Source organism: Puma concolor, chromosome D1, assembly GCF_028749965.1.
Source record: "Puma concolor isolate L17-30 chromosome D1, mPumCon1.1.hap2, whole genome shotgun sequence".
NCBI lineage: Eukaryota > Metazoa > Chordata > Mammalia > Carnivora > Felidae > Puma > Puma concolor.
Window position 1 is genome coordinate 43,928,511 of NC_141676.1, and position 24,728 is coordinate 43,953,238.

General features: G+C 45.7%; 2 long non-coding RNA genes across 5 annotated transcripts in view; both read left to right on the forward strand.

Moving 5' to 3' along the window:
- LOC147576626 (uncharacterized) overlaps positions 1–16,462 on the forward strand; it is a 46,556-nt gene extending 30,094 nt beyond the window's left edge. For 3 of the 4 annotated variants that reach the window (XR_015240979.1, XR_015240980.1, XR_015240981.1), the window contains 2 exons: positions 7,314–7,541; positions 14,114–16,462. This is a non-coding gene — a long non-coding RNA (uncharacterized LOC147576626). Of the gene's footprint in view, positions 1–2,301; positions 2,466–7,313; positions 7,542–14,113 lie in introns of all 4 variants that reach the window. The other variant, XR_015240978.1, reaches the window with a different exon arrangement.
- A 2,636-nt stretch (positions 16,463–19,098) lies between these two features.
- Positions 19,099–24,612, forward strand: LOC147576627 (uncharacterized). The gene is made up of 3 exons (XR_015241436.1): positions 19,099–20,321; positions 21,084–21,187; positions 24,271–24,612. It is a non-coding gene; the product is annotated as an uncharacterized LOC147576627 (long non-coding RNA).
- Positions 24,613–24,728: the final 116 nt, after the last annotated feature.

Consider the following 24,728-nt stretch of genomic DNA (forward strand, 5'->3'; position numbering starts at 1 on the left):
TTGAAAGCATACTTCCCCCACCCCAACACATGCACTCATACGTGAGCATGCACATGCTTAAATACACACACACACACACACACACACACACACACACATCCCTAGGTGCTAGTAGTTAAGTGATCCAGGAGCTGTTAGGTCACTGTATCCTGAAAATGCATCCAGGAGTGGAAATACAGTGGTGAGTGTGAGCCAAAGTCCTTAGAAAGAATCGAAGGTCAAAGCAGGGAAACTATGCTTAGTCACTATGTCCAAGAGGCAGGATCAAGGCCAAGAAGGAAAAATAAAGAAACTAAAAGCCAAGGGTCAAGAACAGGACACACTGAAATGGGAATATGGTTGGCAGCAGACAGGGGATGGTCTAGTGCTAGATGTTAACCACACAGAGGCCTTTGTATTTCTGTAGCGTGGGTGGGCTTGGCTGGGTTCAGGTCTAGGGAGGAAGCAGAGCATGACAAATACTGCCTCAAGGCTGATCCTCTCATCTAATTCCTACTGTCACTGGGGGAGTGTGTCCTCTCCAAATTGGGTGGGAAAGAACTCAAATATGGTGGATAGAATCTTCTTTGGAAGCCAGACTTGGCCATGTTACTGCTTTAGGAGTTTGTCTTAGGGATTAGCCTTTTACCTGGGACTGGTCTGATCCCTTGTCATAGGGATTTATGGCAGAGACTCGGCTCTTCCATGATTCCCTTTCTCTCTGACTTTACATCCTTGCCTGCTTGCGTCTCATTCTTGTTGCCAGCCAAGGGTTTTTTGATATGTGTTTGGCAAGGTCCTTCCTGAAAAGGATGATTGAGAGTTTAATGAAGGGACTATTGACAAAGGACCAGACAAGGTTAAGGCAACTAACAAGGATGACGAGGTGCCCTGAGTCTAGCAACTGTGGGAGGTGTTACCTAGTAGAGGGAGCAGTTTATCAGACCCAGGGAGAGCTATGGCTGTAAGAGAGACCTCCTGATAGGGGTCAGATCTTAAGTAGAAAAACATGGTAAGAAGGGAGCTGGGGAAGTAAGTGCCCCAATTTCTCCCTTATTCTACATTCTGATCTACTGATGAACCTGAATTCAACCAAAAACCAAAGGGCAAGGGAATCTAGGTAATGAGTCTGTCAACCTCATATTCCCAGGGTACAGAGGGTAAAAAGGACAGAGAGAGCAAAAAATATCCAGCACATATGCTGGATATGGTTTCTGCTCTTGATGCTTCTGATGAGTCTCATCTCCTCAGCTCCACGACCACCATCACCCACTGTGGTCACTCCAAGTGACAGCAGCTGTGTGTGGTCCTTTGGCTGCTACTCTTGGGTCTGCTGTTTGTTCATCCATTAAGTCAGCCATTTGAAAAAAAAATTTTGAACAAGCTGTTATGAGCCACGTCCTGTTTAAGATTCTCAGAATCCAGTAGTGAGCAGAACCGAGTGCCTGCCCTCGTGGAACTTACATTCTAGCAAGGAAAGCTGATGATAAAGAAACTTACACAAGGCTATGTTACAGATACACTAGCTGTGAAAATGAGGCAGGGCAAGAGAGAAAGAGTGATGTGAACCACTCTTTTAGGTAGGGTTATCAGGAAAGTACCCTCAGAAGAAACTGTCATCACACGCCATACGCATAGAAATGCAATGGTGTGTGGTTCGTACACCATCTTTATCGTTTAGGAAATTTCAGTGCCTTTAGGAACAATGCATTACATTAAAAAATTGAAAGGACAAAGCTAACTAACGATTCAAAAGGGCTATTTCACAAAGTAAGAGAACGAGGCACTCTTTGAGAGCTTAGAGCTCATAGGAAGAAGTCCCTGCCCCAGAGAAATCAAGGGAGGCTTTGTGAAGGAGGCAATGCATTCAAGTTCCATTACGGATAGAGACATTGACTAGGCAGAAAGGAGCAGGGAGGACATTGTGGGTGGGGGAAGGGAAGCCAGTGTGAGCAAAGTTGCAGAGGTGACAATGAGTTATTGACAATGGGGGAGGATGGATGCAAGCTAATGAGTTTTGCAGGCTGCAGGCAAGGTTTCTACATATGCTTTGAATTACCCTGCAGCCAACTGGCATCAAAATGTGTTAGGGTAGTAGCTGGCGTAGTGGCAGAGTCAGGGCTAGGTTGAAATTTTCTCTCTGCCCATAATGAGCTGTGTAACTCTATGCAAGTTTCTGAGCTTCCTTGAACGTCAGTTTGCTCATCACTAAAGTGGAGAGGAAGTCCTAATTGGGATGTCCATTGCTATGCTTGGATGTGAAATATTTGGCACAGTGGCACATAGTAGGCACTAAAGGACTATTCTTCTTCTTGGCCTAAGAAATGAACAATAAAATGTTCTACTTGTCTGGACAAAAAAGAGCAATTAAGGTTGAGATAGGAAGCCAGCTTTTATGGTCGTGGAAAGCACAGGCTCTGGAGTCAGATTGACTGGATTCTAAACTGGGCTTCTCCATTTTCCAACGAGTGAACTGGGGTAAAATGGTAAGTAACCTCTTTGGACCTCATTTTTTAATCTGTAAAATAGGATGCTTACAGTGACTATCATGCCTTGTTGTGAGGAGTCCATAGAATGCTAAAGAGCTTAGTGTGGTCCCTGGCACAGGGCAAGTACAGCTATCGTGTGTTTATTGTGATAACTGTCATTATTGACTCAAAACAATCCCTGCAGTGCTGGAATTCCCATCTGCACTGGATGAGAGCTTCCACCCGAGGCTGGGAGATGGTGGCTGTGGTGGGGATGGCAGATGTACCGCTCTCATTGGTGAGATGTGGAAGGATCCATTTCAATGCAGGAGAGAAGAGAGTGTGTGTGCAAGAGTGGGGAAAGCCTGTGTCCCAGCCAGTGCACCAGCAGCCCCACTCCTGCCTTAGCTCTTACCAAGCCCATGAATTACAGAGTTGGATACACTCTGGGAAACCACTTATTCACACGATTTTACCACCCTATTTAGAGAGGGACAGCTAAAGTCCAAAGATGGGTAAAGACAGATGATCTCTGATTCCATCCAATGCTTTCTCTTTGCTGGCACTGCAAGTGCATGACAAAGTCAGGATCAAAACCAGACCCACTGAGACTCGGGGCTGTTATTTTTTCCATCAGCATCTTCCCTTTGCTCCTTCAAAAACACCATGCCCTTTCAGAAGCATCCTTCCTGAAAGCAGCCACCTTAAATGTTATACTGCCTTCTCTCGCTCTCCATTCCAGTGGAGGGGACTTGACATATCAGGAGGGGTGGGGAGGAAATGGATCAAGGAGAAAGGAGGGACTGGAGTGTCCCCCAGTGGGAACCCCATTCCAAGGTCAGGCTCCAGAAAGGGCCTTGTACACTGTCACTTTGCCAACTCATTCGTTCATTCTAGAGTACTAGGAGATCTTTTCTGGTGTATTCTCATGGATTTTTAACATAGATGATAATGTCAGCTGTGAATAAAGACAGCTTTATCTTTTTCTTTTCCAAAGTCTATGCCTCTTATTTACTTTTATTGCCTTATTTCACTGGCTAGGACTTCCAACGTGTTGGACAAGGGTTATGAGAGCAGACATCCTTCCTTTGCTCCTGATCTTAGGGGGAAAATATTCAGTCTTTCACCATTAAGCATGATGGTAACTGCAGGGTTTTTTTGTTTTTGTTTTGTTTTGTTTTGTTTCTGTAAATTCCTTTTATTAGGTTGAGAGAGTTTCCATCTATTTTCAGTTTGCTGAGAGATTGTTTCTTTTTTTTTCCCCCTCTGGAGTTATTTTTTTAATCATGATTGAAAAATTTTGTCAGATTGATAAAACCATATAATCTTTCTTCTTTAGAATATTAATAAGGTGCTTATGTTGATTGATTTTTGAATATCAAACTGGTCCTACACTACCAGGATGAGCTCCATTGATCATGGCTTTACTATTTAATTGAGATTTGATTTGCTAATTATATGTTGAAGATCTGTGTGTCTATGTTCATGAGGGCTATTGGTTTCAAATTTCTCTTCTTGTAATGTCTTTGTCTGGTTTTGGTGCCAGGGTAATGTGGGCCTCATAAATGAATTGAATACTTTCTGGAAGACAGCATGTAGAATTGGTGCTATTTCTTCTTTAAATATTTGCTGGATTTGCCAGTAAAATCATGTGTAACTGAAGATTTCTTTTTCCAACTCAAGCTTTCTAATAGTTATAATAAAACTATTTATATGATGGATTTCATTTGTAGTGAATTTATGGTTTTCAAAGAATTGGTCCATTTCACCTAATGTGTCAAATTTATATGTGTAGGGTTGTTTTACAAATACTTACTAGCCTTGCCATGTCTGTGGGGTTTGTCATGATATCCTCCCATTCACTGCTGATATCAGAAATTTGTAGGGTTTTTTTTTATCTTCCTGCCTTTGTTAGTATTGCTAGAGGTGTATTAACTTTATTGATACTTTCAATGTTTATTTATTTTTGGGACAGAGAGAGACAGAGCATGAACGGGGGAGGGGCAGAGAGAGAGGCAGACACAGAATCAGAAACAGGCTCCAGGCTCTGAGCCATCAGCCCAGAGCCCGACGCGGGGCTCGAACTCACGGACCGCGAGATCGTGACCTGGCTGAAAGTCGGACGCTTAACCGACTGCGCCACCCAGGCGTCCCAACTTTATTGATACTTTCAAAGAGCAAGGTTTTTGTTTCACTGAAATTCTCTCTTTTTTTTCTGGTTTCAATTTTATATATTTCTGCTCTTTATTTTTTGTTCTTCTGCTTGTTTGGGGTTTATTTTACTCTTTTTCTAGCTGCTTCATGTGGAAGTTTAGCTTATTGATTTGAGATATTTCTTCCTTGCTTCTATAAGCATCTAGAGCTATAAATATTCCTCTAAGCAATGCCTTAGCTGCATCTCACAAATTTTCATTTGTTGTATTTTTTAATTTTTCAGTCAGCTCAAAATATTTTCTCATTTTTCTTGAGAATTCCAATTTGATCCATAGGTGATTTAGAAGTATGTGGTTTAATTTCCAAGTATTTAGAGACTTTCTTATTATCTTTTCAGTACTGATTTCAAGTGTAATTCCATTTTATTTATTTTTTAAAATTTTTTTTTTAAAGTTTATTTATTTTTGAGACACAGAGAGACAGAGCATAAACGGGGGAGGGGCAGAGAGAGAGGGAGACACAGAATCGGAAGCTGGCTCCAGGCTCTGAGCCATCAGCCCAGAGACTGACGCGGGGCTCGAACTCACGGACCGTGAGATCGTGACCGGAGCTGAAGTCGGACGCTTAACCGACTGAGCCACCCAGGCGCCCCTAATTCCATTTTAATAGAAAGGCACACTTTATACGATTCAATGCTTTCAAACTTGTGAAGGTTTGCTGTATGACCCAAGATATGGTCTATCTTGGTAACTGATCGTTGTAGATTTTGAAAATGTGGCCTCTGCTGCTGGGTGGAGCATTCTCTAAATGCCCATTAGATCCGGGCACCCAGTGGTGCTATTTACTTAGTTCTTATACACCCCTGCTGGTTTTCTCTCTACATGTCCTGTCAATTACTGAAAGAGAAGTTTTGAAATTTCTAGCTATAATTGTGGCTTTGCCTATATTTTCAGTTTGGACCATTTTTGTTTCATATGTCTTGAGGCTCTGTTGGTAGATGTATCCACATTTAAAATCATTCAATCTTCCTGGTAAATTGACTCTTATCATAATATCCTTCTATATTGCCTATCGTTTTCTTTGCACTGAAATCAACTTTATCTGATATTTTACAGCTACTGCAGCTTTTCTTTTTGATGAGTATTTGCATGGTATGTCTTTTCCCATCATTTCACTTCTAACCTTCCCATACGGCTGTATATAAAGTGAGTTCTTTGTAGACAGTTTTAGTGAGTCTTTTATAAAAACAAAAAATCCATTCTGAGAATCTCTGACTTTTAATTGGTGTGTTAAGACCTTTGGCGTTTAAATGTATTTATTGATATGTGTGGATTTAGGTCTCCCATATTATTATTTGTTTTCTCTTTGTTCCCTGTGATTTATTGCCTTTGTTTCTCCTTTTCTTTTTTTGGATTGTTTGAAAATTTTTAAAAAATTATTCCAAATTAGTTTAATTGTTGTGGTTTTGACTATATATTTTTTGTATATTTATATTTAGTGGTTATTAAGATATTAAAATATACATACTTGTATCCTCACAGTCTATTTGGAATCAACGTTTTCCACTATAAGTGTACCGTAGAAACCTTATCTCCACATAGGTTCCTTTCTCTGTGTATTTTATAGTTTTCTACATGTTATGTCTACATGTATTGGAAACCCCATCAAACAGTGTTATGATCTTTGCTTTCAGCCATCATATATTTAAATAATTCAAGAGAAGATCAATAGTTTATCGTATTTAACTACATATTTACTATTACCATTGCTCTTCCCTTATTTGTGATATTCCAAATGTCTCTGTAGTATCATTTCCCTTTGCTTAAAGATTTTCTATGTCAGTTATTTTAAGGCAAGTCTACTTGGCAACAGATTTCTTTATTTCACCTTTGTTCCTAAAGGATATTTGCATTTCTTTTTTTTTTTTTAGTTTTTAAAATGTTATTTATTTATTTATTTATTTATTTATTTATTTATTTATGAGAGAGAGAACACAAGCAGGGTAGGGGCAGAGAGAGAGGTAAACACAGAATCTGAAGCAGGCTCCAGGCTCCAAGCTGTCAGCACAGAGCCTGACCCAGGTCTTGAACTCACCAACCACGAGATCATGACTTTAGCTGAAGTCGGACACCCAACCAACTGAGGATATTTGTATTTCTAAGTTGACAGCTCCTTTCTTTCAACAATTTAGAAATGTTGTTCTACTTCCTTCTCCAATGACCCAAATGTTGACACTTTTGTTATTATATGTTATTATATTGGATCATATGGTAGTTCTATTTTTAATTTTTCGAGGAACCTCCATTCTGTTTTCCATAGCAACTGCACCAACTTACATTCTCACTAACAGTGCACACGCGTTCCTTTTTTTCTACATCTTTGCCAACACTTGATATCTGTTGTATTTCTTATTTTAGCCATTATGACAGGTATAAGATTCTATCTCATTGTGGTTTTGATTTGCATTTCCCTGATGATGAGTGATGGTGAGCATCTCATTTACTCTTGAGAACCCATTTAACCTCGTGGAGGAGGGCTGGCATATCAGCAGGTAGAATTTAAGTCCTAGGTTAGCCTGAACTGGATTTTTGATCGTTGTTGCCCTTTTCTGTTGGTATTGTTAGAAAAACAAGGGGTCTCAGTCTTTCTACTGCCCCTTCTCATCTCAGTCTGAATCATAACCAGAGCCTGGAGGCTTCTAATGTTTTTCAGGGACCAGATTTGTCATCAGATCCAAGAGGCAAACACTGCTTCGCAGACGTACAGTGGGAACTATACTGTGCACTTGCACGTGAGATGGCCCTCTACCTGTTTTGGCAACCACAAGACGGACCCTTTATATACAACCCTGGGGAGTCCTCCCTTCAGGACATCTTTCCATTGAAATACAGAGATGATGACTTCAGCCACTGTGGTGAAGTCTCAATGGAGGCCATTCAGGTAACAAAACTAAAAAATGTATGAATGACTCAGAGGTTTTCTAAGGTGAAGAACAGCAGGAGGGATAGAAGAGGGAGAAGAAAGAGATGCATGTGTGGTCCCTGTCTTGACTAATAAGTTGGCAGTGACGTAGAGAAGTAACTCGATGTGGGCTGAATTTTGTTCCTCTAGTTCCTGAGTCCTGATAACTGAACTATAGACTTAAAGAGTGTTAAAACAGGAGGGTTACTGCCCCAGAGATGGTCTGGGGAGAACCTGCCAATCAGACCAGTGTCTGCCTTCCACCACAGGACAGGAGAAAGGCCACACAGCGCCCAGCTTCTGCCCCTCTGAAGAACACCTGGATGGCTACGCCCACACTCAGGACTGGAGGGACTGTCTGGCCCCTCATCAGACTAGCTGAAGGCCAAGATGGGAATCAGCACAAGTGGGACACCTGGCCTCAAATCCCAGCTTGGCCCCCACTTACTCATCTCTAAATGAGTACTAATATGGGGGCATCTGGGTGGCTCCGTCGGTTAAGCATCCAACTCTTGCTTTTGGCTCAGGTCATGATCTCACATTTCATGAGTTCGAGCCCCATGTCAGCCCTTTGTGCTGGCAGTAGGGAGTCTGCTTGGGATTTTCTCTCTCCCTCTCTTTCTGTCTCTTCCCTGCTTGCTTTCCCTCTCTCTCAAAATAAATAAACAAAACTGAAAAAAATTAAAAAAAAAAAAGAAGGGTAAGAAACAACCTTATTCTATTACTAATCACACATGATACTCCTCCTTGTCAAGCCTGTCATAACCTCTGAATATTCAACACAGTTGCCAGAGAAGAAATGTGTCATCCTTGATCCAAACCAATATTCCAGCAAGAGAGAAGCAAAACTGGGACTAGAATCTAAATCTTCTGCTCTCCCGTCCACCGCTATTTCACTGGTAGCACCTCGTCTTTCTGCTCCAAAACTCAGAAATAGAAATGGTAACCCTACATGTTAGCAGGACTTTATATCTCCTAAAGGAATTGAGAAATTTCCAACTGTTTTTCTCAAAGACCTGTAGGGAAGACAAGAACCCTAACCCAAATGGTAAAAGAAAAAAACTGTGCTAGTTTTTGGTCTCAGGAGGGCTTTCTGGAGCATCGAAGAGGATATACACCCTGCTGAGAGATGAATCTCACATGCTGTAGTAACCCTTATTTGACTTTCACAGCCGGGACATTAGCCTGACTTAATTTTTTGTTTAATTTTTAAAATATTTTTGAGAGAGAAAGAAAAAGAGAGAGGGAGAGAGAGAGAACCAGCAGGGGAGGGGCAGAGAGAGAGGGAGACACAGAATCTGAAGCAGGCTCCAGGCTCCACACTGTCAGCACAGAGCCCAATGTGGGACTCACACTCCCGAACTCCTGAACCGTGCGATCATGACCTGAGCCGAAGTCAGATGCCAAACGACTGAGCCACCCCAGTGCCCCAGCCTGAGTTAAGTTTTAATATGTCAGTGAATGCTTTGAAATATAAGGCGTGTGAGTGCCCACGAGCATGTGCAGCCCTGTGTGCATGTTGTGCTCATGACTCCTGACAGCGTGCTATGCGCAGGGACCATGTCAACATGCATGTTTTACATGCTGACCCATGTGCATGCTTCGAGAAGTGTCTGAGGGCACATGGGTTGGTGTGTAATGCATGTATGTGTGTGGACGTATGTGGAGGTGACCTATCGTGTTTGTCTCAAAAGCCGCAGGTGTTGCGAGTAGTGGTATGGCAGGTGCCACCTCTTTGCTTCTTGGCTGACTCCCCAGCCCTCATTAACACCCACGATTGCTCCACAGCCTTCCCATCACTAAGCTGTCCCAGCATCTGGATGCCTGCCAGTTAGAAGCAGGGACTCCTGACATTATCCAAGGGATGCACCATTCTGTCCCATCAACCCTGGCTTCACCCCAGGACCGAGAATACTCCCAAGAGCCAGCAAGGAGGAATTCGCAAAGTTCAGTTACTCCCACCTGAAATGTCTCTCCTGCCAGGCCCATTATTGGTGCCCCTGCCAGCCCCAGGCTCCTGTGCCTGCTACCTCAGCCCTCCACTGAGCCCGTACTAAGGCCAGGCTGGGCCACGGACTTCAGCCCAGACTGTGCCAGACATGGGCCCTCTGGCAGACAGAGATATGACCCCGCTGAGAGGCATTCTTCGCTTTGGGGAGCAGCAAAGAAGGAATTTCATCCTCCAGGAGGAACTTTCCTCCTACTATAATTCCCAGGGCCTAACACATAATTAGTTCTCAATATATGTTGAGTAAATGACTGACTGACTTACTGACCGAGTGTGGATAATGCATGCTGAGGTAAAAGACTAGGCGCTGTTTGGGGACAGGGTTGTGTACTCTTTGGTTTGCATGTTCTACTTGAGGCTGGTATAGTTGGAGTTAAAATTATGAATGGGCTGTCCCATTGAGGTTAGCATTTAATGAGCACCTACTGTGTGTCAAGCACTAGGCCAGACCCTCAGGAAGAATGTCACAATGTTCTGGAGTGACAGCTGTATTTGTTTGCTAGGGCTGCCATAGCAAAGTACCTCAGACTGGGTGGCCTACACAACCTGTCAGCAGGTTCCCTTCTGAGGGCCACGAGGGAACGATCTCTGCTGGGCCTCGTTCCTTGGTTGGTAGATGGCCATCTTCTTGTTGTGTCTTCCCATCATCTTCTCTCTGTATGTGTCTGGGTCTAAATTTCCTCTCGTTGGGAAGTCACCAGTCATACTGGATAAGAACTCATCCTAAGGACCTCATTTTAATTTAATTACTTCCTTAAAGACCCTGTCTCCAAATCCAGTTATATTTTGAAATGCTGGAGATTAGGACCTCATGATATAAATTTTGCAGGGTACACAGTTTAGCCCACAATACACATAGATGCAGGTCGTTGAAGTGTCACGTTGTCCATGAAGATTGCTTTGGCTTTCTTCAAGAGAATTTGGTACTCCCATAATAACCGCTGTGCGAATTTTGTCATGGTCGTTATGTGTTTAAGCCGCTATCTTCCTTCTAGTCTGAGGACTCGTGAGCTGGGCTTCAAGAGTTCATACTCTGTGTCTAGTATCTGGCATAACACGTGGTGCCAAGGAGTGCAGTAAATCCTTGTTATATGGAAGCACGGATGGAACTGATGAAAATGGAATGGAAGAAAATCACTAGAAAACGCTTGTGGCAGATCCCATGGTCCTGGTAATAAGTCTAAGGGAGCAGAGAGGTGTTGGACAGGCCTCTCAGAGGGGAAGCCCTGCTCCAGGCTCCGTCCACTGGCAGTTAATCTTGCTTTGCAAAGAGGGCAACAGGAAGAAAGTGTGCCCAAACCAGGAATCTCTCCACCAGGGGAGATCGCATCGTTCCTGGCTTTTCGAGCTGATAGGGCCCATGACTCCTGAGGTCACGCTGGAAGAACAAAGAGACTCTGCACCAGGTCTTGTCCTGTTTCAGTCCTAGCCCACATCCCACTTACCCACCCCTGCCCTGGTTGCCACATTCCTTTCCTGGAATCAGTATGAGGGCAGCCAGGCAGGAGTTTTCAAATAAAAAACCCAGAATGGAGGTTGAAAATAGTGAGGGATGCTCTTCCTCCGAGGACTGAAGCCCTGAATGTACTAGGGTCTTCATCGGGTGGTAGCCCCTGTTTCCATACTGCTGGTCTAGAACACTTCACTGGTACAGCCAGGCTGCCTCCTGCCCCCACCACCAGCCCCCTGTGTTTCTGGGGTTGCTGTCTTCACCTGTCCCCTCCTCCAAGAAGGCCTGAGTCTAGGGCAGGAAAAGTCATCTTCCCGCCTTTGCCCCCCATCCTGGACCTATTTCCCTTGACTCTCCCCAGCCTTACTACCAGAAGCATAGCCCTCTTTGTGCCTGTTGCCCTACCTCTGTCTGGGATTCCCAGAAAGGCCAGGCTTGGTACACAGTGCCCTTCCATGTCCCCTGCCCTACCCTTCTGAAGCCTCACCTTCATCCCTCCCTCCTTCTCCTGGGCGGTGGGCACGCTCCTCTCTGTGCTACCTGGCCCAGAATGGAATTGGAGCTGCCTCTTTCTGGATGCGAGGTCTCATTTGATTGCTTACGCCCTGCAAAGGTCCCGTTCCTGCTCTTCCTGTTCTGGCTTCCCCTTGACCGGGGACTCTCCGGGCCTGCTGGAGCCTGGGCTCAGGAGAAGGAGAGGACTGGCCTTAGTGGAGTGTGACTTCAGATGGCCCTTAAGTGTAGGCAGCAGGCGCACCCCGGCGCCTCTCTCAGCCCTGCTGGGGGGGCCTCACTCTAGTAAACAGAACCGTGGCCCAGACAAAAGCCATTAGACATCACGACGACATCCGTGCCATGCCATGTTCCTGGCACCAAGGGCCCGGCTAAATACCTTTGCAAAGCTCTCATTGTGTTGCATCCTGCCCGCCCTCCCGGCCTTCCCCGCACTATCAAATCTTCCTGCGGCCCTTTGTTGTCAAACCAAATATAGCGCTACATTGTCTGGCCTTCCACCCATTCTGGCTGGATAAAGGGGCTCGGTCCCCAGACTGGGGGCGCGCGGCTCCGGCAGCCTCCTCAATGCTATCTCACCGCCCCAGCCCACGCCGGGGGCCCGCAGCCGCCCCGCCCGCCCACTCCGCTCCGGGGCCGGCCGCCGTGCCGCTGATACGCTGGGTATTCTTCTCCGGAGGTTCCCACGAGCATGTCACTAACCGTTTCCTGGGCCTTATCACCGGGAGGAAAAAAAGGAGCGCCTTTGAAGAGTGGAAACAAAACATCAGGCCCCATTGTTGTGTGACTTCCCCGGGCACAATCTAGGCTCTCCATCGCTCCGCACGCAGAGACTACAAACGCGGCCTAACACAGATACTCCAATCGGCAATTTGACCAGGACAGTTATTGTTCTGTATCTGCCATCTCTGCTCTGCGTTGTTTGTGGCTTTTAAATCAGCCTTTTCATTCCTCTCTCTTGGCTCGGAGCAAGTCAAAAGCCGCTGCCGGTGGTCGGCACTGTTAGAAGCAAGGGCCCAATCTGCACCCTCACGGGCGCCTTGCCGGTGGCCGCCCTCCTCGGCCTTGCCCTCCTGGCTTCTCTCTGCCCTCACTCTCATTCCTCTCCTCTGCCTCCGCCTCCTTCCTTTCCCTCCCATTTTCTTTCCCCCCTTCCTCTTTCTTCCAGCCCACACCCCCCTCTGCCTCTCCCATTCACAAGTCAGCTCAGCCCTGTACCTAAGTGATGAGCGGGAAGCCGTGCTTCTGGTCGACTTCTTGGGAATGAATGAAGGGGAGTTGGGACTTGATTAGGATCGATTGCTCGGGCATGATTCTGGAGTACTAAATCTTAGGGAGCTCCCAAGACGAGTCCATCCCCTTGCTCTTACATGGGAAGAAGCACCAGAGGCTCTGAGACTAGAATGACCTGCCCGATACCACACAGTGAGTTGGTGACCGCCAGGACCGGAAGCCAGGTCTACCCAGCTTCTGGACCCTGGGCGGCAAATGCGGTGTCCTTCCTGGCTGCGACTCAAGATTCCCTCTGAGAAGCCCAGGGACATGTCCCTGTGTTAGGTGGCTGACTGAGATGCGGGCGGGCCTAAAACTCATCTTCCATTTTAGAGAAAACCAGGAAACATTTCCTAGCCTAGCACAAGGCGGCTAAGCACAGACCATGCGTACTGAAAACCCTAGCCAGAATATTGGCTTTGCTATTTATTAGCTGTGTGACCGTGGGCAAGTCACTACACCTCTCTGTCCGATTCCTCATTTTAAATGGGCGCAAAAGCAGAACCTACCTCCTAGGTTTTTTGTGGAGATTTATAGAGAGTCCCAGATGCATAAGAAACGTTGTGTAAATATTAGCTATTTATGATTACTGAGAAGAAGCCCGTACTAACCTCCACTTTTACATCAATCACTGGCTCATTTTGCTATCTTGTAAATATGGACATCTCAGAGCTTGTCTTACAGTAGGGTGCTTGCACATGTACACTTTAGTTGGTCCCTCCCTCCACCCCGCCCCGCCTTCCAGTCAGTAAACACCTTTCCCCACCCAGCAGCAGGTACTGAGAACATACTAGGTTGCCAGACACCGTGGGTAGCTTGCCCCATGGAGCTTCTGAGGAAAACGAAAGGATTAAGAACATAAACACACAAATATCCAACTACAAACTATAAAGTGAAGGAGGAGTATACGGTGTGATGAAAAGTTGTACTGGTGGACCAAATCTAGATTGGGAGTTTAGGGAAAGCATCTCCGAGACAGAGACCTTCCGGTTGAGTTTTAAAAGAATGATGGAAGGTGGCCGGGCCAGGAGCAAGTGAACACTCCTGGCAGAAGCATGATGGGGCCCCTCTGAGGACCTGACCAGAGACTGAAAGCCCGGCATGCCTGGCACAGACAGCTGGACGGAAGGGCATGGAGTCAGCAGAGGGTACACAGGTCACTCAAGGTCACGTGTGAATTTGGAATTTTACCCCCTAAGGCATTACAAAACCTCCAGTAGGTTCTAGTAGTTCATTTGGCTGCTGGATAGAGAATGGATAGAACAGGGCAATTAAGTGCAGAGCAAAGAGGCTATTTATCTATTCCAGGTGGGAGAAGAGAGGAGCTTGGACCAGCATGGTGGATGTGGAAATGCAGACAGGAACTCGCGGGGTATTTGGAATAGAATCTGTAGAACTCGGTGATGGTTGAACTACAGGGTAAGAAGGGAGAACAATGACTGAAAGAAACGTCTGAGCTGAGCATCCAGGCTTCGTACTGAGAAGGGGAGCCTGGAGGAAGCTCCGGACATCAAGAGCTCTAGTTGTGTCTGGGATGCCCAGCAGACAGCAGGGTACTTGGATCTGGAGTTTAGAGTAGCAGTCCAAGCTAGAGATGCACATGTGGGCATTCACAGCCCTGTATTGTGGTGAATGCATGCCTGAATGAGTAAAGCGTTACTAAGATTGGAACTCAGATTTGTCTAACTGAACAGTTAATATTTTATATACTATTCAGTCACCCTCCAATGAACTAAATTCAGTAAAAGGGTGACTCTTCCAGTATCCAGAGACTAAGTCCAAGGCAAAAGGTGGTACCTCCCGGATCAAGACAATAGCCTGGATTCTCAGAAGTCTTGAGAACAGGCAGAACCCAAGAGTCTCCAGAGTCAGGGACTCTGGCATAAGATCTGGAGGTACATAGGAAGAAGAAGAATCCTGGGGAGTGTAGGATCCCATAACATCCCCACACTGCACTAGACCAAAACTCTCCAGAGTAGACTTTCATAAGTATGTACAGTACTCAGTATATTAGTAAGGCTGGGCTAAACTAGATGGCAAGAACAAACAACGCCTCCATCTCAATGACATAACTCCACCAAGTGCCATAGGGGTCAGGCACCATTGGAGACAGTTTTCCAAGAGCACTTCCTGGATCAGGACTATCTGCCCGCTCCCAACAGTGATATCCTGATGGTCTTGAAAGTGTGGAGAATTCACAGCTGCCCCTGACAACTTTGAACTGGAAGCCACACAAATGTCTGCCACTCCCAGCCTAAGGACCTGGCGTGTGGCCCCAGCCCAGCTGCAGAGGAGACCCGGTGATGGAGAGGAGCCTGTGGAGGCTTCATGAAGAGTGACTGTCCCTGCCTCGTGAGCAGGTGCACATGGTCTTTCCTTCTTCCAACGGGAGAAGTGATGAGACAGGATTGGGAGATCCAAGTGGGAGACGATTGGAGAGGGTCAAGGCTGGGGAGGATGGCATTCAACCAACCCTTGACTGAGAGCTAGGATCAGAAATCTGTGACTGGAACCATGTCTGTTTCTAGTCACAGGGATTCCATTTTCTCCCATTCTCTACATGTGCTACTCTTTGGAAAATGCTGCTACTTCTGTGACCTGGAGGAGAGGTTAAAGTGATTTACTCTGTCACAGCATGAGGTCTGTGCCCTCTCGTGCCTGCTACCACCCAGGATCCATGTGGAGGAGAGAGCTGGGAGGGTGGGACAAGACTGCCCTGACTGAGCCGAATCCTGAGAGGCCACATTCAGGGAACTCCCCACAGGCCCAAACCTTCCTAAGCCAGGATCATGGTCTCTGCCAGTGAGTTTCTGTATCCTTCCAGCATAGTGATCTTATCGGGGCAGATTAAAAATGAGACTGGGCCCATAAAACATGCATTATGGTCTCTCAAAGCCTCATAAAGCCAGATGAATGCCTTGCTCCAAAGGTCCTTACACGGAGTTTACACCTCTCTCCCTCTCCATAATGGAATTGTCAACAACAGATTATTGAAGTTAAAAAAAAAATTAGTTAACTTGTCAAGTTCAACCCACTTTGAGTCATTTGGCCTCATGGATTCCCTGGAGTAAAGTGGATCGTGCCAGAAGATACCTGTTTTTCCTTGGCCCTAAATAGCTCCTCCACATTTTCCGTGAGGCTTGGAGCAAAGGCACAGAAAGAAATCTTAGGGACAGCTCTTCCTTTCTGGGCGGTTCCATCTCCTCATCCCACCTTCCCACTGGTACCTAAGTCTGCAGCCCCAAAACAAAGTGTTTCAATTCAGGCAGATACCAGGCTTCTTATGAGTCTATTCCCAGGATTTCAGATCCTCTCCTGAGAATCAGCCTTGACAGGAAGAAGAGAGAGCTGCTAGACATTGGGCAGATTTTCTGTTCCTCTATCTCTGACCACCCCCGGCCAAGGGTAAGTTACCCACACATTGCAGCCTTGCCTTTCTGTTCTCAGGCAGGAAGGATTGAAGGTGCTGGAGTGGAGCGACGAACCCGGCTCGTGGCATGCTCTGACTCTGGTCAAGCTGCCACCTCGTGCAAGTGACTCTGTTCCCAGATCCCCTGCACCCAAGTCCTTGTCTTGCTACTGTGTCCTCTGAGAGTGGAGATTATCGAGGGGATGGGAATACTGACTGGGCTGAATCCAAGCCAGCCACGGGGACTTCCTTCCTATCCAACCTCCCCCGGAAGCTCAATTTCTTCCTCCTGTTTAAATAAATCCTTCCCTCGACTCCTTTCTCCTGGGTCCCAACCTGATCCACCCCTCAGCCTCCAGAGCTCTGAGGCCCCACTGTGGTGGGAATAGTGAGAGGATGAAGCCATGGTCTGGGAGGGGTTTGGGTCCAGGTTTATGGCTTTCCTTTGGACTGGGTGTGATAGTTCAGCCAACATAGATATCAGCCCAAATTTTCCCAACAGGCTAGACTAAAGAAGGCATGTTCTTTTGAATAAAGTATTTGGGCCTTCTTTACTACATCTCTGATGGCCTGACTCTAGAGATGGGCTGGCATCTTTTCTCACTAGAGCCTCTGTTCTCTCCTGGATCTAAAGCTCAGACCACATCTGTGCAGAAGATCCTTCATACCCAGCCATACGACCTCAACCACAATCTCCAGATTGGTCCTCAGTCCTATAACACTTCATGCTGACCATTGATTCAACCCCAATTACTCTGTATTATAATTGTTTTTTTGCATATCTGCACCCTGACTAAACTATGGGAATGTGGCAGGCAAGGGCCAACCAGCTTTGACTTACGGTTGTATCTCCAGAGCCTTACACAATGCCTGGCACATAGTACATGTTCAATAAATGTTTGCAGAATGAGTAGACCTATTTAATTGTGTCTTCTTAGTCCGATTCTAAGCAGGCAAGAACTTTTGCAGTGTGTTGAGACTGTTTGCCCGTAAACTGTGTAGGGAAGCTCACTGATTCCGTGACCTCCTGGGATGGGCTCTAAAACACAAGTGAGACAGAATAAATGTCTGGCTGTTCTGTTTTGACTGGTGACAAGAGTTGCAAGCTGATTAATACATTTAAAGTGGTGATCAATTTGTCTTATTCACATCCTCTTATCTTGATTGTAATGAGTAGATCTTTTAACATAATGAAAACTGCATATTTCACTCAAATTCACAGTTTTGCATTCCAGAGGAGATGAAATGCTGTTTTTATTTCACGTTAAAATGAGGTGTAAGCTCTTGTCTTGGGAGGCCAGGGAAGGTGACAGGCAGCATCTCTCCTTGAATGCCAGAGGTGTGGCATCTCCTAAGACCTTGAGTTTGACTATAAAGATTGTTTCCCAAACTGTGGGATGGGACTGCACCTCTTCGGTCACCTTGTCCATCTTTTCCCCATCAAATGAGTGACCTATAAATCAGCTCTGACTGGAGACGATCTAGTTTTGACTTGAATGCTCTCTAGTAATGGAAAACTCGCCACTGTCCATTATATTTTTCAAAGCCTCCAAGCATAAGATTAATTCTTATATTGGTCCAAAATAGACCTCCCTATCATTTTAGAAAAATGATATTTTTTCTATTTCTGTGGTTTTTCCTTTTTCCCTTGATCCCTCTCTCCTTTCCTCCTTTTCTTCCTTTTCTAGCTTCTTATCAGTTGTCCCTAAAAATGTCTATTACCATCATAACCTCTTAAAATTACACAAAGGCTTGGAGCTTTCATTGTGCTCTTCAAACAGCCTTGCAGAGTTGGATGAGTGAGTAGTTTCCTTTTGATTCTTTGCCAGTGCTGTTTCTCCTGGAATGGCCTATCCTCCAAGACAAGGGTGGCCTCTCTGACCCACACCCCTTTCTGCCTCTTTCACTGCCATATCTCCAGCACCCAAAAAGTGCCCGGTACACATTGGGTTCCAGTCAACAGTTCTTGAATGAATGAATGCATGCGTGAGTGACTAAATGGTGCCTGGAAGGTGTGACCTTCTGTGTGATCCTGTGCCCCTGTCCATGCTCGGTTGTATGACAGGCACCTCTCCACTAAGCAGTGAGGACCACACAGGTGCCAAGTGGAAATGGGGACAAAAAGGGACGTTCACATGCCCTTCTGTGGCTGCACTCATGTTGGGGATGCTCAGGAGCTGTGAGAAGGCTGGGCTTTTGCTGTGGAGACCAATCAAGGGACAAGAACATAAGGTGCACAGACAAGAGCAGAGGTGAGAAGCAGAGAGTGAGTTGAGAGCTTACCCAGCCTGGCTCCCATCGGTGCCTGTGGCTCAGCCATATCCTCATGCAGGGCTTCGGGAGATGACCCATGTCCTTATCCAAATCCCTCTTTATTGCTGAAGTCAACTCAAAATAATTTCCTTTACTTGCAACCAAGCATATCCATCTAAATAAAGGTAGACATAAAGATGTCTGTTTCTTGGTCTCGAAAGGGAGGCTGGGGAGGGTAGGAAATTCTCCCAAGGCCATGCGAAAAGGAATGATGGAGTCGGGACTGAGTGTTCACCCAGTGTCCCCTGATTGAGCTGTTCCTGTGCAGTCACTGAAGCTCGTCCCTGTCCCCTGCTGGAGCTCATCCCCAGCACTGCCTCTCGCTTTTAACAAAGGAAAGAGTCACTCCTGGAGCAGCCAGATGTAACTGAGCAGTGGGAACCCAAACCAAGAGGAATTCACTCTCCATAAATTATGCTTTAATAGATGTCAATTATTAATTCCTAAATAAATATTTGTTAATATTCAAAAGAGTTTGCCTACTAAGAAAAACTCAGGCTACACAGAATAATTAGTGCTTCTCACTGTGCAATGGTTGTGGCCCATAATGATTTTTTTTTCCCTTTCTTCATCTTTATTTTTCCTGAAGTGTGAATGCCTGGCTGTGTCAGGTTTCCTGGGGAGGGTTCGACTGGCCATGTGTGCTTGGGAGAACGCAAAGGGCTGGTGCTTCCAGGGAAGCTTGCACACAGGCCAGTGGATCTTTCTCTGTAGAACGGGATTCTGTGAAAAACTGGAGTTGCCCATGTCTAAGGAGAGGAATTGGAGATCCAGCCAAGACTGGGAAAATTTAACAATGAGTTTGCCAATAGCCTCATAACATGACCAGTATTGAGCACCATGCTACAGCTGGGTTAGCAGGCAAGGGTGGGGGTGGATAAGGAACAGAATAGATGAGTCTCCAGGGTTCAAGGTGTGTGCAGACTAGTAGGGCAGAGCTTCATGGTAAATTCTTAGCACAAGGGAGAGGGATAGCAGTCCACAAGAATGGGGTCCAAAAAATGCCAGGGGAGCTTGGAGAAGCCAGAAATGTATCCTATTGAGGGCAAGGGAAGGAGTCGATTTATGAAGGAAGGAGAACTTGAGACAGTCCACCCAAAACGGATAGGCTTTTGATGGGCAAAGACTGGCTTAGCATTTGAGTTTGAAAGGGCATTCAGGCATTTTCTCTCCTATTTAAGATACATTTACGTATTTGGAGCAACTGATAGGTGCCAAGTCCTGGTCTAGGTACTAGAAATATAAAGAAACATCAAACTACATCTGTGACACATATAATGACAACTCATGATATCAGATGTAATATAAAAATAGTTGCAATACAGGGAATTATGAATCCAAGAGAATGACTACCTATACTAAGGGGGAGAGAGAAGGCTTCAAGAGGTGGGAACTCTTGATCTAGATCCCCAAGGATACATTCACTCAATTCTTCATTTACAGAAAATATTTACTAAATGCCTACACATGTCAGGCACTCACTGCATGTTAAGATAGTGCAGTGAATGAAACAAACTAAGCCTTTTTATATCCTAAGAGTTCAACAAATTAAAGAAGAAGGGCATTCCTACCAGATGCTCAAGGAAGGGGATTGTCAGGAGGTGAGACTGGAGAAGTCAAAGCCACATTTGGAAGGACCTTGCAAGCTAGGCTAAACACAGAACTGTCTCTGGAGGCGATCAATGCAAAACCAAGGAAGGTTGTTAAAGCAGAATTTGAAGACGGTGACCTTGAAGGCTCTGTGGAAGCAGACTGGAGGAAGATGAAGCTGGAGGCAAAGAGGCTCCTCAGGAGGTAATTGCAATAGCCCAAGATACCCCTGACGAGGGCTTGAAGCCGGCACAGGTGGTAGGGATGGAGAAAGGATGCGTTTGAATTGGAAGAGTGGTTCTGTGTATATGTAAGTGCATGTGCCCAAGCTCTTTGAGAATCTAATCAAGGCTTCTTGCCCCAGAAAAATTCTCATACTCCCCTACATGTATTATTTTGCAAACAACTTCAAGGGGCATGAATTCCAGATTAAGAAGTGCTGAGTTATGGAAACAGTGAGGGTGCATGGGGGCCAGGAGGTGAACACATAAAATAGGAGGTTGCCATAATGATTTGGGTGTGGAACTGTCAGGACCTGCCTTCTTGAGCCCTTCCTCTGACTGCCTAGTACCCCATGCCTTTGGTGGGCCTGGGCCCACAGGACCCCGCAGCTACCCTGCAGATGTCCGTGTCCCTTATTCCCACCTGCCATTCAGACATCCACCTGAGCCACGGGCCAAGGGGGAAAGTTCCTTCCTGCCTTTTCTATTCTGAGGGAGAGTTCAAGGATTTCCCCAGTGACACTAACACCTCAGGGTCCAGACCCAAGAACACCTCCTCACAGATTCCAGAGGGCTGGACTGGGAAGGCTGGAAGACATCAACAAACCTCATTCCCTCACTGCACAGTGGGGAAAGTTAAGGATCAGAGAGGGGGAGGAGTTTTTCCAAGGCCACATGGAACAGGTGGCCAAGCTGGAACTAGAACCCCCGCCTGCTAATATCTCTCATCCTCTGCCCCTCATAGGAGGCACTGGTCCCCTTCTTCGTGCTTCAGGAGTGCAGCACGTGTCTTGCTAATGGCACCGATCATGCCCGGTCCCTGTACCAAAATCACCGGACACAAGCTCTGTGAGTATGTCCACACCCAATGCAGGGACTCCAGGAGGGCAGGATGTAGACCTGAGGGAGGAGGCGCTTCGGTTGTCCCTGAACACTCACTAGTTTGTTCTGATGTCTCACCGTCCCACACCAGGGAAACAGCAGCCCTTACGGTTAACCCACAGAGCCCTGAGATTCCCCAGCAGTAGAATAATGGTAATGATACCCAATTCCCAAGGGTGTCCTGTGTATTGAAGGGAAAGAGTATGTAAATGGACTCCCACTGCATACACTCAGGAAGTGCTCCTTCCTGCCTTTCTTCTTGGGACTTCTTCCCACACTCAAACTGAACGGGGCTGTGGGAAGAGCTGGGGATGCGGAAGGCTGAGTTTCTGGTCAGAGAAGAAGGCAGAAGCTGAGTTTTGCCTTTGTTGTGGCCTAGAGCTACATAATTTTTCCGTATATTGTATTTCCTCATAAACTGGCACAGATACCTTTGACTCAGAACCAAAGTCAAAAAAGGGCAATAAGCAGGAGAAGACGGTGCTGGGATGCCCTTGGCATAAACCATATCTCTGCTGGCTTGGGTGGGCGATCTCCAGGTGCCTGACCCCGGCCCCTTCTGAGGGATCTTTCAGGTTCATGGGTGGCCATGCATGCTGGTGGGAAGGAACAAGAATAGGGGCCAGTGAGAGAAGGTAGGGGCCAGAGAGGCAGGATCTGGACCCAAATCAAAGGGAGTTAGTTGTACCATCCTGTTGTCCCGGGTGATCCCGATTCCTTTGATTCTGGAGCATGGACAGGAAGAAAGAGGGCTTGGAGAGACAGTCCTGGGGGCAGATTCTGGCTCATCCCTTAATAGCTGTGTGAATTTGGGAGGGTTATTTAGAGTCCTTAAGCATCCGTTTCCCCAGTGTCTCCATCCATTGGGTAGGGATAATAATAGGAGCCACCTCAGTGCTGAGTCGTAGATTGAGTGAGATAAAGCATGGGAAGCAGCTGGCACAGAGCCCGTATTACCTAATGGCCAAAAAATCTACCAAGACACAAACAAGAGCAAGAGGGCAGTGCTGGCCCTCCTGGAACCAGCTGCTGTTGTCTCTGCCCCAACAGCTGCCTGAGTCCTTCTGCGGCCCTCTTTTTTTTTTTTTTCTTTTCTTTTTCTTTTTCTTTTTCCTTTTTCTTTTTCTTTTCTTTTTCTTTTTTGCTAAACTTTTTAAGAAAGGAAAACACACATACAGAAAAATATGCAACTCATAAGTTGTAACTGGATGAATTTTCTCAAAATGTACACTCACCCATGAAACCGGTGCCCAGATCAAGAAAGAGCCCCTCATGTGCCTTTTGAGTCAATACGTAGTCCCCTTTGACTAGGGTAACTCCTTTCTGACTTCTCACACTGTGGATGAATAGGGTTTGTGCTTGAATTTTATAAAAATGGAATCATACAATACGTACCTTTTTGTGTTTGGCTTCTTTCAATCAGCAATGTGTTGGGTATAGTTGTATTTTCCTTGCATGCCCTTTTCTATTATATGAACAAACCAGAGCTTACTTGTCCATTCTATGGTCGGTGGGCTTTTGCACAGTGTCCAGTATCTGATTATTATGAGCAGACCATCCTTATACATGACCTTTGATGAGCAAGTGTATGCATTTCTGTTACACATTAGGTTGAATCAAATCAAGTTGCCATTTTTGTAGGTCAAAAACAATAAAAAGTTGGCAACTTCATGTGGTTCAATCTGCTACTTTTGAGTAGAAATGTTGGGTCATAAGACGTTATGTTCAACTTTAGTAGATACTGCCAAACAGTTTTCTAAAGTGGTTGTGCCACAGCTTATATTCCCACCACTACTGTGTAAGTTTCCAATTTCCACAGCCTTTTAAACAAAGGCTACCCAGGTCCTTCGCCTGAGTCTTAGCTACTGACATCTTCTGTTCCTGTGGGCCCTTTCATATCACCAATTTACAGTATGCTATGTGTTTACTTTCCCCTTGGGAAGGTCTTTCTGACAGTTCGAACCCTAACTGAGCCATGTTTTAGTATGTGAAGAATGTGGCTCGGTAAGATGGGGGGCAGAATGAATCAAACCAAGAGGACAAGGAGCAAAGGCCATCCCCCCTTTCAATGATAAACTTGGAGAGCCTGAGTTTGATTGGTATTAAGGGCATTTTCTTACACCCCAACAATTTTTAATCTGTCCCCGGACAGGAAATGGGAAATAAGAGGACAGGAAGTAAAACTCTTCCTTCTTGTCCAGATCCAAAGAAGCTAGATATTTTCAGAGCGTTTGGGTTGATAGTTGGGGCCCATTCACCAAACGGAGGCAGAATGGGTGGCTCTCTTCTCCCTGAGCTGACGTCCCTCGGCCTGGCAGGCAGGGCCAATATATCTATTAGCCATAGTAGGCTCAGTTCCCAGGACCCACAATACCTTTAGGGACTCATGAAAACATTTTAAATTCTTTTAAAATCAGAAAAGAAAAATGAACTTTTGGGTAGAAGAAAATGTTTTATTCTATTATATTAATATATTATTATTATATTAATATTCTTTATGTCAGTAAACTCATAAATTTAATTTTGTTTTTAATTTTTTAAAAAAATTTTTAATGGAGGAAGGAACCCTTGAAGGCAAAAGTGCCCAGGGCTTATGGAAGTTATAATAAGGCCCAGCAGCCTGAATCAGAGAACCAGCTAAAAGGTGCACGATGGATATCCAGATTCATGGTGCTGTGTTTAGTTCCCCTTGGGAATGACTGATAGTTCTAGCCCGGTTTCAGTCATGCCCCAGGTTTAAGGAAGAGAGAAGCACGTCCACATTTGAGCCAAACACTAAAAGGGGTGCCCTGGGAAATTTTTTCATTGCACTTTATGGCCAAGAGTAAGGTAGAGTCTAATGGTCCTTTAGACCTGCCTTCTGGGTTGAGGTGAAATCTGAATCTTTAGACACCATGGACACAATGCCCAAGAGGCACATGGGCTGGGAGCTCTGGCAAGGACAGAATCATGTCCTCTGGCTCCCAAAAGGATCCCAACATGGGCATCCAGCCGGTCTTGATGGCTGCTTTAGTTCCTATTTGTTCCTTCTTTTTTCTTCCTCTCCACAGCATACACATACCCAGAGACTAATTTAAGGGCTGGAGTCTGAGACATCCAGATATAATTCCTTCCAAACATGTCTTTGTTGAGCTGGCCTTCAAGGAAATATCGAATGATGAATAGCTGTTTGCTGACTGGACGAATTTGGAAAGGACAAGTTATTTAAAGCTCCAGGAAGGGGCGCCTGGGTGGCGCAGTCGGTTAAGCGTCCGACTTCAGCCAGGTCACGATCTCACGGTCCATGAGTTCGAGCCCCGCGTCAGGCTCTGGGTTGATGGCTCAGAACCTGGAGCCTGTTTCTGATTCTGTGTCTCCCTCTCTCTCTGCCCCTCCCCCATTCATGCTCTGTCTCTCTCCCAAAAAATAAATAAACGTTGAAAAAAAAAAAAATTTAAAAAAAAAAAAAAAAAAGCCCCAGGAAGAACAACCAGGTTGGGAATATGTCTTGTATTATATGGGGAGGTTT